Raw genomic sequence first — 13,545 nt, 5'->3', positions numbered from 1 at the left:
TTGAACTCCGCCAGGGCTGCCCTTTGTCACCGGTTCTGTTCATTACCTTTATGGACAGAATTTCTAGGTGCAGCCGTGGTGTGGAGTGTGTCGAGTTTGGTGGCAGGAGAATCTCGTCTCTGCTTTTTGCGGATGATATGGTCCTCCTAGCTTCATCCAGCTCTGACCTTCAGCTCTTACTGGGCAGGTTTGTGGCCGAGTTTAAAGCGGCTGGGATGAGGATCAGCACCTCCAAATCTGAGACCAAGGTTCTCGACCGGAAAAGGGTGGCTTGCCAACTCCCGGTCGGGAGAGAGGTCCTACCTCAAGTGGAGAAGTTCAAGTATCTCAGGGTCTTGTTTACGAATGAGGGTAGGAGGGATCGGGAGATCGACAGGCGGATTGGTTCAGCATCTGCAGTGATGCGAGCGCTGAGCCGATCTGTCGTGGTAAAGAGGGAGCTGAGCCAGAAAGCCAGGCTCTCAATTTACCGGTTGATTTACGTCCCAATCCTCACCTATGGTCATGAGCTTTGGGTAATGACCGAAAGAACGAGATTGCGGATACAAGCGGCCGAAAAGAGTTTCCTCCGTAGGGTGGCTGGGCTCAGCCTTAGAGATAGGGTGAGGAGCTCGGACATTCGGGAGGGACTCGGAGTAGAACTGCTGCACCTCAGTTGAGGTGGTTTGGGCATCTGGTCAGGATGCCTCCTGGACGCCTCCCTGGGGAGGTGTTTCGGGCATGTCCTGCCGGCAGGAGGCCCTCGGGTCGACCCAGGACACGTTGGAGAGGTTACATCTTCAATCTGGTCCGGGAACGCCTTGGGGTCCTGCCAGAGGTGGCTGGGGAGAGGACGGTCTGAAGCTCCCTAGTTGGGATCATGCCCCCGCGACCTGAATCCGGATAAGCGGAGGAAGACGATGACGCACAATTGCTAATGTTAAGCTAGCAGGTAGCTTTCTCACAAGCAAGTGTGGTTCAGAAAAACGTGACTCGGCTTAACTCCACAAGCAGAAGAAAAATCCCCGCCATCCCATTAATGTGTAGATCTCAGCAGCGGTGTGGGGCAGAGCCGCTGCAGCTACCGTCTGGTTGTTGCTACGAGTCTGCTCCATGTCCCACAGAATGGCAAGCCATTGTAGCATATAATTTACTAACACTTTTAGATTTCAATACAATTTAGACTAGATTATGTTGCCAAACTGTACATGATAAAATAGATATAACACAAGTACAATGTTATGACTAGAAATTAACTGTTAGCATTTCTAGTAGCTTACCACTGAACACGTTAATGAAATAATTAAATTCTACTGATTATATGTGAATATAGTGAGCCAGGATCCTCTGGAGGTTTCTTCCTGTTAAAAGGGAGTTTTCCTCTCCATTGTCGCTGCATGCTTGCTTAGTATGAGGATTGCTGTAAAGACTCTGACACTAGTCAGTGACTTGATGCAACCTGCTGGGTTCCTGATATAGGACACTTGTTACTGACTGGCTTAATGAACTGACCTGTATTGGAATGTTTACTGTGTGAAGTGCCTTGAGATGACTCTGGTCCTGATTTGTGCTACATAAATAAACTTGAATTGAATATATTTAGATACGTTATTTTGACTGGGATGAGGTCAATACAAACCTAAAATGTGAATTAAATGAAAGTCAAATGTTGTTCCATAAATATTTATTAACTATAAATATCAGCTGGGAAAGAGGGAACTAGACAACACCAATTTAATATATATTGCTCAAATATATCATATCATATACCGCTCAACCACTTTAGGCCTATCGTTCCAGTCGGTGGATGGAGGCTCTGGACCCGGCTGACTCAACCACTACCCATGGAGCTCCACGAGGACCTCATTTCTACCTTAGGTGTTAACAACAACAACAGCACCACCCAGATGACCAGTCGGTCTAGAGTTTCTCTAGTCGGTGACCGCCCTACTGTCTGTCGTCTCTGCACCTGACTTCCTTTACCCTGTGGTGGGAACACCACCTACAGAAGGGGGGGGGTTGATGACATCACTGATGCTACACCACTACAGTCGGCACTCGAGACCTTACGCCCTGCAGTTAGGGCTGCTCGATTATGGCAAAAATAATAATCACGATTATGGTGACTGAAATTGAGATCACGATTATTTAGGACGATTTTTCAATTTATGTTGATTTTATTTGTTTTTATTCAGTCATAAAATTGCTCAGGGCACAATCAGGACAAAAATAAACAAGAAACAAGATAATCACTAAAATAACTCCTGATTCCCAGTATAAAAAGACCAATATACTTATAGCTCATAGTTTATGACCCAAGGGCTATAGACCTTGGTTTAACTCATTTAAGTCTAACCAGTACAGACCCAAATACCAATATCTTGCAAATACTGACAGCAAGAATTATACAGTGGCATTCATAACAAATAAATGCAAATAAATTGATGTTCACAAAATGTTGCATAACATTTACTGAGTCGTGTCAAGTTGCTGTAGGAGCGTGCACTAGCACCGTGTCCTCAGATAGGTTAGTTATTAGTTATCAGCGTGAGGAACTTATTTCTACCTTATTCATAAACTATTTATTTACAAGTCCATCAGTTAATGTAATAATTGTCCCAACCACAGCTGCACCCCCCACCCCGGTCTCACAGCAATCCGGGACAAGCTGCATGTGTGTTTAGCACGACGCACGCGCACATTTAGCCATTTTTAGTGGCTCATGAGTCCGCAGGTGTGGTGTGTGTGTCACTCACTCTGGTTAGTCCAACAAGGAGCCGGCTCTGAGAGCTGTCTTTAGCGACCGACACATCACTTCATCATTCCCTTTCCTATAATGTCCTGAAGAACGGTCCGGAGCGCAGGCGGAGTGTTTAGCTAGCCTGCAGGAAACGTCAACGACGGTTATCCAGAAAGTAGCTAAGGGTTACCAGAGATGTTTCTGAGGTGTTCGCTAGGTACTTTTAAGTTAAAAAGTCAAGAAGGGGGTCTGAAAAGCTGCTAGAAATAGCGTCAAAGTCACCAAGTTGGCAACACTGTGGGAGGAGCGCTTCATTTGCAACTCAGGGCAGCGCAAGCGGGAGGAGCAAATAATCGGCTTGTTTTGTTTTTTATAATCGTTCAAAACTCAAATCGTAATCGTGATTAAAATTAGATTAATTGGGCAGCCCTACCTGCAGTAGGTGTCTCACCTACCAAAGGGGGGGGGGGGGTTGACGGTCGCCCTGTACCACTAATGGCTGACTCTGATCCTTCTGGCTGCACCTGCTCTTCAACCGAGGGTCCTCTAGAGCGCATCCCTGCACCGAGCCCTCAACAGGTCACTCCTGCACCAGTCTACAGTCTACATCATCAAAAATTTCAGGTTTTTGATGTATTAAAGTATCTTATGCTGGTCGCATGCATCTTCGGGATGTCCAATGCGGCTACACCTCCTCCTCAGCCTTCTCTTCTGCGACTGTGTGAACCTGGTTCCTCTTCAGGTATCACGCTCAGGGAGAGCCCAGGTCTGTTAATGACCAACTACCGTCTATTCACACAAAATGTTTTCTTAAAGTTCGACCCTGACATAGCATGCACTAGGAAACTAATAAGTCCCTTTAACACACTTTCTGACACAAGTACTAACTTTACTCACACGAGTGTGGGGCACTCTAACGCCGACATCTCTTACATGCTACTACAGGTACAGAACTTCACAGTTTCCATTTCTATAATCTCTGGTACCCATGGCAGGGAGAAGCGTTTTCTCTCAGAGTTCCTCTTATTTGATAATACATTTGGGTCGCTCTTTAACTTGGGCTTCTCATCAGTCAACATCAACAGGTACGCCACTGTCAAACGTCACGTCACCAAGCTCAAAAGGGAAGTCCCTTCCCCCCCCCCCCCCCCGACAGCATGTCTTACAGACCACCATGGTACACACTGGTGAGGTCTCTCTAGATTACTTGGATCCAGATAGACACAGGTCTGTTGTAGAGTTCTCTCCTTTCTACAATAACATCTCCTTTAAACCTGTGACTTACTCCTAACCGCTTTTCCACCTTGCTCCTGTCTGCGATCCTCTTTAGTAGTGTCCCTGCTAGGGATGGGTACCGAATTCGGTACTTTTTAAGGTACCGACCGAATTCCATAGTACCGACTGAGCACCGATTCACGTCATTTCAAACGGTGCCTTGTTTCGGTACCCGTCCTTCACAACGAGAACTTGCCAAGACAGCTGCGCATGCGCGTTATGTCGTCGGTCCCTGTCCCAGCGACAACGATCTAAGTGAGACATCCTCATCTTAATCTGCTCCTGTAGGTAAATAAAATGTTTAAGATAACATTAGCTTGATATGTTAGCTTCCGTTTCGCTAATGGTGCATTCGCTTTCTCCTCGGAACTCCGAATTTCCGACTAGAAGATCATGAACGTGCTCTAAAGTTTGGCTTCACTTTACTAAATGCGACGGGTGACAACGATCTAAGTGTGAGGCATCATCGTTTTAGTCTGCTCCAGCAGTTAAACTGTTAAAGATAACGTTAGCTTGATATGTTAGCTTCCATTGCCACCGTTGTTATCAGCTAATGGTGTGTTTGCTTTCTCCTCGGAAATTCTAACTTCCCAGTAGGAAAATTCAAATGAAAAAAGACGGCAAAAGGAATGAAGATACACAGTAAATTTAGTTCACAGTAAAGATGTTTGCGTCAGTTTAATTATCAGCTTATAAAACTACAAGGACGATGTTAAAATACAAACAGTTGTATGTTATTTATCGTGATATTTATCAAATATTGTTATCTATTGAGAAAAAAATATATTTAATTATAAAAGAGAATTAAAATAATAAACACTCAAAAGTATCGAAAATTGGTACCGTTAAGTACCGGTATCGATTCGTACGTACCAGGAATTAGTGCCGGATCGATTCAAATGTCAAAGGTACCCACTCCCTGCTACCGTCTCCTATGATCGCCAGACTCTTTTGTCCTTCCGTTCATTCACTATCGCCCAAGACGCAATGAGGACGTACCATCGTGTTTGTTTACATGAGCGACGCACTGGCCCGGAGCCAAAAGACGATCACGAGCTACGCACCTCCAGCTATGTTTGTCCGGTCCCGGGAAAACGTCGGAGGAAAAGAGGTAAACGAGCAGGAATCCAGGTGAGAATAAGACTTCTCTTAAAGCGTGGTTTATCTAGTAAACATCGGCGCGATCTTCTAGCTTCTTGTCCTTTGTTTGGTGACCTGAGCGCCACTTCCGCATTCCCGCCAGGACGCGTTGGGACGCGGATCGTGGTTTTTATAAACATCGTGGATCCTCCACTGATCTCCCTCTTTCCTATTCTCTCTCTCTTTCTTAACATTTTTTAATCACAATTGTCTATTTTTGCACATTTTAAATATATTTTTAACCATTTCCTAAATTCTTTTTTATATTTTTACATTTTTTGTTTCTGTGAAGCGCCTCGTGATTTTTATCTTGAGAGGCGCTATAGAAATGATATTTTCTTCCTCTTCTTCTGTCATTCTCCTCACTACATGCTCCGACTGCTGTTCATCACTGGGGCTGGTGTACTACTCTGTCACTTCTCCACACAGTTGTCCACCTTAAGGGACTCACTACGCCTTTTGGGGAACCGTATGGAAATAACTCTCGACGCCCAAAGATCCAAATTGTACACCATCGCCTACCGAGCTGCCTCCAATTACATCTCCATCTCTAGTCGTATCTCCAGCTGTGTTTAAGGGGGATGATTTTTATCTCCTCTCCCTCTGTTCTCTGTTTCAAGTCACACAAGTCCTGTTGAGTGTGTGTGTGTGGATATAATCCGTCTAAACATAGCGTACAGACTTTGATGACTCTGATGTCATGCTGTGAGTTTCTATAGTTCTATGACTATGTTCATAACGGTTAAAAGAGAGTGAAATCTGCCAACTGTTAAGTTTAATCCAAATTCCATTTTCTTTTATTTCTCAATTCTGAGATATTTCAGAATAAAAAATAAATGAATTTTTTAAACACATTTTACGACTGTTTAAAGTTCATTTTATACTTTACTTTTACATTACTAATAGGGCTGTCGCGGTTGAGGAATTCCCCCTGCGGTGAGTCAGGGCGGCTCAATATTGCGATATTATTGCACCCCGTTTTTATTTATGTACTTAGCAAATTCGTTTGTTAATTACTAAACTCATGGCAATATTCCCTTTGAAACATTGTGCTTACACATTTAAAAACGTTAGAAAAAAATTCACGGCCGTTTTTAACACTTTATCAAATGCAGATCGAAGTAACGGCATTCTCTGACTGAACTTAAAAACAACATTCAGGAGGTTTAACTTTGAAATGCAAATTTGGCTGCAACATCTAGCAGAAATAAAAAAGTGCCCGTTTTGTTTTGCTGTTTAAAATAAAGTATACAGAATGAGATGTCCCGGGCACGGGCACTGTCACTTTCACACACACAAATAACTGACTTATAACTCGGTCATGTCCTTGTTACGCGCAAGGAAAACCAGCATGCTAACCTTATGCGGTTTGAGAGAGGATCTGAGAGGGGTGCCAACATTTCCAGCGACACTAAAAACCCTCTCGGATGGTGCGCTCGTTGCACAAATACACATGTACTTTTGTGCAACTTTGGAGAGCAATGGAAATCTCCCATGGTTGTTGCGCCGCCAGGTCAGAGGGTTTTCATTAGGGTCAATGGGTTCCTCCTGCAGGTAGCGAGTGAGCTCCAGCTCAGCTCTAACTCTCTTGGGGACGGTTGATGACGTGCTTGTCCGTGGCTTCAGCAGGTCTCCAAGCGTTTTTTTCTTTGCCGCTGGTGGCAGCACTGCCTGCTCCAAGGCCTCTGGCTGGGCTGCAGCTGACATACCGGCACCGCTCCCTCCATCTTCCATGTGTACTATCTCCTCGATCAGCGTGGGCTTTACCTCACCATCATCATCAGAATTGTTGCCCCGATATCTTGGGTCCAGCAAGCAGGACCTTGCCAACGTTTTTTGTAGAGGTGCTGGTCTGTACTTCTCCTCGAGAACACCGCACATCTTCTGCTTGATGTCCGAGGTCAGAGTGGTGTCTTCGTCTGATGGTTTTAAAACCTCTTCAGTGAGGAGTTTCAGGACAGGTTTAATAGCTGAAACTGTGACATAGGAAGAGCCCGCCTTTCTCTCCTCTGATTGGCTAGAAAGGCTCTGCTACGATCGGTAGAGGTGTGAATCTTCACTTGTCTCCCGATTCGATTACGATTATTGGGTCAATGATTCAATTCGATTCGATATCCCGATGCATCACGATTATTTCATATTGATTTGTTTTCATCGATAAATAGAAGATGTCAGATAATTGCTTTTTATTTTTTTATCTAAAACGTAATCGACTCAACCTGCCATCCCTCAAAAGCTCTCCATTCACAACAGGTTAGGACAAACATTTTAAACATTTAAGAAGATTTAACAAAGTAAAACATCTGTTTCCTGGTTCAACGCCACGCCTCAGGCTGAGAAAAACACGCTTTGCAAAAACTCACAAAATCTGAAAAAGTACTGAAAACCTACAGGACACATAATGTAATATTAAAATACATAATGGGTTCATATATGAGTGTTTAATGTCTCTGAGCAGCTCTAGAGTCAGATGTTTATGCCGCAGGTGAAGGGTGTCAGAAATAACACCAAATGAAATGTTTGACTTAGTTTGTTATTTTATTTGAACCCAGTGGTTCGTTTCTGAAGTGTTGGAGAATGAATCAAGTTCTGTTTGATGCAGAAAATAATAAAACATAAAACAAATTATACACTCCAATAATATTTAAGATGTGTGCTTTATTCTTCCTGATAATAACACCAGCAGAAGGCTGTGGGCTGGATTAGGATTAAATTACCCAGCTGATGGATCTCCGTCACTAACCAGCTAACTACAAACCTTTCCACTAACCTGTCCTGTGGGACCCTCACCATTGTAAAGAAAAACTTGGTTGCTCAGCCATATTGTAAAACTGGCTGGTCATATTGTAAGGACAAACTGTCTTTACTCAGTTTTATTATTCAGAAGACTCACAGGTTGTTTTCATCGATAAACTGCCGATAATATCTGAGTGTCTGTGTTTCAGTTCAATGAGGAAACCAGTTTGACGATTAAAAGTTTTAATTCTTCAAATTAAACTAATGATTTTGAAATTGACAAACAGGAAATACAATCAACATTGGTAACTTTGTGGGACAATCTTTAACAGTTGATATGCTGTTCTTGCTCAAATAGACCTTCTGGTGAATTTATGAAGATTGAGAATGTTGTGAGTTGTGAGAGTGATATGATGTGAATATGGATGCGTGTGGGTGCAAAGTTTGGTGAGATGAGGTGAGATGGATGCGTGTGTGCATCTGATTTTGCTTCAGGAAGAAACAGGTGTCTGAGTGAAAAGTGATGGTTTGAATAAACTTAGGTTTTTAGTTGGAAAAGATGCATCCAAACGCTAAACACCGTGTTCTGTCTCACCGAATTCTTGTGGACCCTCTTTTGGATCCGGGCCGTGGAGGATGTTGTGGTTCATCCAGATGACACTCAACGGTTGACAGGGAAGACGTAGGTGTCGAACGGAACCGGTCCAGAGTTGCCCTCGGTACACGTTGATGGTAAAGCGTTTTGTTGACGCGCTTTCTTAAGTTAATTCACTCAGAAATCAAAAGACTCGGTAATGAGTCTGCGTTAGAAGTTGCGATTCAGCTATTCTGCCTGGCGTGGCAGAAACAGCGTGAAAGGGGGGAGAAACGAGCCAGCCGGCTCTGCCCCCCCTTTGGTTTTCAGGTCCACTCTCTTTCGTTGTCCAACACGAACTGAATCAAAAGACTGAAACTTACCAAAAACCTTTCTCTTCTCAAAGCAAACATGTGCGTCATCAAATGTGTCTGGAGTTTACTGTAAGCAGATGTGTGTGGGTGTGTGTGAATGTTTGTGTGCTTGAGTGTGAAGGTCAGTACCAAACATTCTCAACACTATTTAAGAATGGATTCATTAAATCCATTATAATTACCCCAAAGCAAAAGAACCATTCATTTGATTAAACACATTTATAATGAGCAAAATGATAATGGTTACTTTAACATTAAAATCAAGAAAAAGAAGTTTAAACTTTATGTTTTGACTTGGTCTGGGTACAACTCATGGAAACACATCTTCTGGTAGACAGCAGGTGGTTGATGTTATGGTTTCCTCCCAGACTCGCTGGCGTTCAGGTCTTAATCTGTGGGTGAAAGTTCTCAATGACCCAGCTTTGACCCAGCTGCGTCCAACACCACCATTGTGACAGAAAACCCATATTTCCTCACGTTACACCATGTGACCCTCATGTCCATGCTGTCTCTGGAGGAGCAGATAGGAGACAAGACCTCCTGTAACCTAAAATGAACCAAAGCTTCCTCCCAGTTTCTCTTTAAGCTGAATTTAACATCAGTTTATCTTCATGACACAAAATAATAAAGTGGAACAAGAACCTCTATTTCTCTCTCCTTTTAACTTCTCTGTGTCCCTAAATAAAAGAGACAGATGATCACGCTGCAGCCGCCGTCACTGACCCCGCCCCCTCCCCAAGACCGGATCTCCCAGCATCACAACACTCGGTCTGACTGAGCGTTTCGAGCAGAAATAATAAATTATGAAAATAATAACGCGTGTTTGGAGGAGCGTCCTCCGATCCTCTCTCTTGTGTGAGCAGACAGTGTCTCTCTCTCTCTCTCTCTCTCAGTCGCTGATCGAGCGCGCCGCACGACAACCCGCTCAATTAACATAGTTCACGGCCCAAATCCAACAGAACCATTCGGGCTGATTCGGTTCCGGTTTGGTCTTGGGTGACAACTCAAGCGCTCAGCCCTGCAGTACCACATTAAGGCGGAGGTAAATGTGGAGGACGCTCACTCTGACAGATTTGGATGCGGCGCTGGTGCCGCCGTTAAAAAAACAAAACTACATTCCACTATAATCGATGATGGCGTACTCTTCTACGATGCAGAATCGTTTATGTCCGCATCCCGATGCATCGATTATTTGATTATTTTCCTCAGCTCTAACGATTGGCTGTTTCATTCAGCAGCAAACTAGCTGTCCTGCTAAGAGCAGACTGTCCTCCTGCCCCTAGATATGTATGTAAACTAGAGCTGTAGCGACGCCTCGATGACGTCGACGGCTCGATTATAAAAATTTGTCGACGTCAGATCCGGTAGTCGACGCACCGCGCCCACTTGTTGCATCCCCAGGAGTTTGTAAATAGAGGAGGAATCTGCCTGTTTTTCCTCTAGTTCGCCCTCTTCTCCACCTTCACTAACATCTCCGCCAAATACCAAAGACCCGGAACAATGTCCGTCCGCTACTAGATTCCTTTCCTGTTTTGCCCGCCTTTGTCTCCCGGCAACAGACAACAATTTCCGGGGTCAAATGCGCTGCTCCGTCTCTATAGCAGATGTAGAACATCACCGGGAGCGTTTCTCCCTTCATAAAGGAGCTTCTTTCAGACATTAGGAGAGCTGTTTTGGTGGTAGCAGTCTCTCCTCCGTGCTGGTCTGTTTGCTGCTGGGTGTTTTTGGTTTATTTAAACTTGGTAACTTGAACTTAACGTTGGTAAAGCTACTGTTAGCATTTTCGCTAACAGCTTCTTGCGTTTGGATAAGCTGTTACGTTTTGGTTTAGAGTTCATCTTTTTTGTGGTGTAGATCTCCCTTTTATTACATTTAGAGTGTTGTGGGTTTTCGGTTTAGTGTAAAATATCACCTTGAGTTTGGTTTAACCGCCCAGTTCAGAGTTTGGACCTTTGGAGATTATTTTGGTCCAGAACCCAGTAATCTTTGCCCAGTGGGACATCCCTAGTTATTTGTACTTTTGTTTTAATTCCCCACAGGCAGAATTATTTTTATTATTCCCAACCTGTGGATGGAAAGATTTATGTTTTTTTTTGTAGTTGTAAATAAACCTGATCATCATTTTAACTTTTAAATCCCGTTATTGTCCCTTCCTTTTTGCACACGAGCCAAACTCCCCAGGAAGGGTCGTAACACCTCTCGCCTCACACACATAAGTGACCAAAACAAAGCAGTATGGAGACACTCCGTCTCCAACCACCTCTCAGGCAGCAGCCTGCACTCCCAAGTTCTACATGTCACCAGAACATAACCAACCAACACAATAAAAGCAGTGTTATACAAAATGGAAGGCCTGCAGTGTTTATTCTCTTACAGTAACAATTAATCACTTTTTTTTTGAGGAATTTGAGATCGTCTTGCTTTTATTAATTGTGCAATAAGAAAATAATCGCTAGATTAATCGTCCAGGGGTGGACCGTTAAAGCGCCCGAGCGCCAATGGCGCTAAATTTTCTCGTCGGGCGGTAAATACTTGACGACTTACCGCCCGGGTGGCGCCCAAGCTTTATTTGTCATTTACACACCGGCTTTCGCCTATGGCCCCGCCCTGTAGGAAGCCGCAGTTTTCGTTTCGCGCGCGTGAACCTGCGCGCCTCTAGCCACCTACTGCACTTGTACGATCCGTGCACGTACTGCACGATTAGTTATAGTCACGTGAACTATAAGTTCACTATTAAAGACGGAAGTGGAACCACGCTAGAAACACACAAGCACGCAGGAAGATCGCACCACCACAGGGATGGGATTTCTTGATGAAATCTCCGGCAAAACGCTTTAAAACTGGTGAAGAGAAGCGAGACAGTTCGAAACGGTATGAAGCAGAGACGCGTGTGCGTAGGTAAAATGATTCTTGGCGGTTTAAAGAAGATGGGAGGCGCAGAGAATGGCCGTGTTCGAGTTGAGCAGCGCCTCGCCTGGAAAACAGACGAGAGCAGACGGAAGCAGCAGGGGGAGTGGCTGAAAGCCGGCGTTTCGCCGGGGACACACCGGCAGCGGAAGCGCCCGAAGCGAATCGCTCACGAAGTCCGGCCGCTCCTCAGTTCAGATCAGGCGCGCCCCATTCGAGGCGCGCCTCGGCTCCGCTGTGGTTTTTCTTTTAACTACCTGGTGTCCTCAATTTCCTCAGCTCTTTTCCTCTACGTGTGTGTGTGTGAGTGAGTGAGTGAGTGTGTGTGTGTGTGTGTGTGTGTGTGTGTGTGTGTGTGTGTGTGAGAGGAGAGGAGAGGAGAGGAGAGGAGGAGAGGAGAGGAGAGGAGAGGAGAGGAGAGGAGAGGAGAGGAGAGGAGAGGAGGAGAGGAGAGGAGAGGAGATGAGAGGAGAGGAGAGAGACTATGGTGTGAAACAGTTGTTTCTGCCAGTTGAATCTCTTGGACTTCCCTGTATGTGTAGCTCGGGGGTGACTATGGATGAAGATATTGCGTTAGCGTTCACACTTGTTCAATTTTCAATTTTAATTCTGGTGCCTGTTAGCAGCAGAAACACATCCTCACGTGCTTGTGGATATCATATATTGTATATGAAAACATGACTGTAATAATAAGTAAAGGTTAGCAGCTGTAGGTTTAGTGTGCTCATAGGAAACGTGACAAAAGAAAACAAAACACATTTCTCTATGGCCTATATTGTTGTCATCATCAACGTTACATGATTTACAGAATACATGTGACCAACTAACGTTTCATGTTCTACCACCGGATGTTTGGATCAAAATATGAACCAATCAGATCTTAGATCAGGTGAGAGCCAGGTGTTTCCCGTCATCCTCTAGGTTTTGCAGCTGAGGGAGAGCAACTGCAGCACCTTGCTCCAAAATCTGCGGCCGCCTTGATCTCACGAGGTTATCGTTGCCTACGTATGCATGACGTCAGAGCAAGTCGGCATCAAGTCGGACACGAATCTAACCGGCATGCACTGCTCGCTGATCACCGCTGGTCTAATCTGCGCAGAACTGGCTCATCTCGAACACAGTCAATGGCTCGAATACAGCAAAGCGGAGTTGGTGATGTACTGAGTTGTATGCCGGAAGTATGCGATGCCAAAATCGTGTTTTGTTGAGGGAACAAACAAATTCAAACTTGAATACGTTATTATGTTTGTGAATGTGTACAAAATAAAGGTTTATTACATTTAAAACGGTTCAGTTGTTATTTTGACTCATTTTGGCAGCTGACCAGCGGGGCCGGTAGATTCTTGGCAGGGCCGGTAAATATTCAGAGTTACCGGCCCGGCTGGCCGGTTGGTTTTGAAGTTAATGTCCACCCCTGTCGTCTAAATAGTCATTAGAATAGTAGACTATTCGATTAAAAAATCGTCAGAATAATCGTTTTAAAAATAATTGTTTACCCCCAGCCCTAATGTAAACACATTTATTTATATCTATGCTGCGGTTGAAGCCGTTTTGGGGAGTTTAGTAAAGAAAGTGTGAACTTAGCGCTGTAATAACCATTCTGTCCTGTTAGCTGAATATTTTATGTTTCATAAATAACTGAAAACGTAAAAGGTGAATTTATAATCTTGTTGCATTAATCAGACTGTTGGACTTCCTTTATGTCTGTTGGCTGTGAAGCATTAGAGTACATAGGATAAACATATGTGCCTTACCTGGGTATGAACTTTAATGCAACTGCCCTATTCTGCCCAGCTGTGGGCATCAGGTCTGTTGCTTTA

At 44.3% G+C, this 13,545-nt stretch overlaps 1 protein-coding gene across 3 annotated transcripts in view; it reads right to left on the bottom strand.

Moving 5' to 3' along the window:
- The window catches only part of LOC107372892 (SCAN domain-containing protein 3), a 39,114-nt gene that overhangs the window by 21,866 nt on the left and 3,703 nt on the right, over positions 1-13,545 (bottom strand). The window lies entirely within an intron of this gene.

This window comes from Nothobranchius furzeri, chromosome 2, assembly GCF_043380555.1.
Source record: "Nothobranchius furzeri strain GRZ-AD chromosome 2, NfurGRZ-RIMD1, whole genome shotgun sequence".
NCBI lineage: Eukaryota > Metazoa > Chordata > Actinopteri > Cyprinodontiformes > Nothobranchiidae > Nothobranchius > Nothobranchius furzeri.
This window is presented reverse-complemented; position numbering and strand designations above follow the sequence as displayed.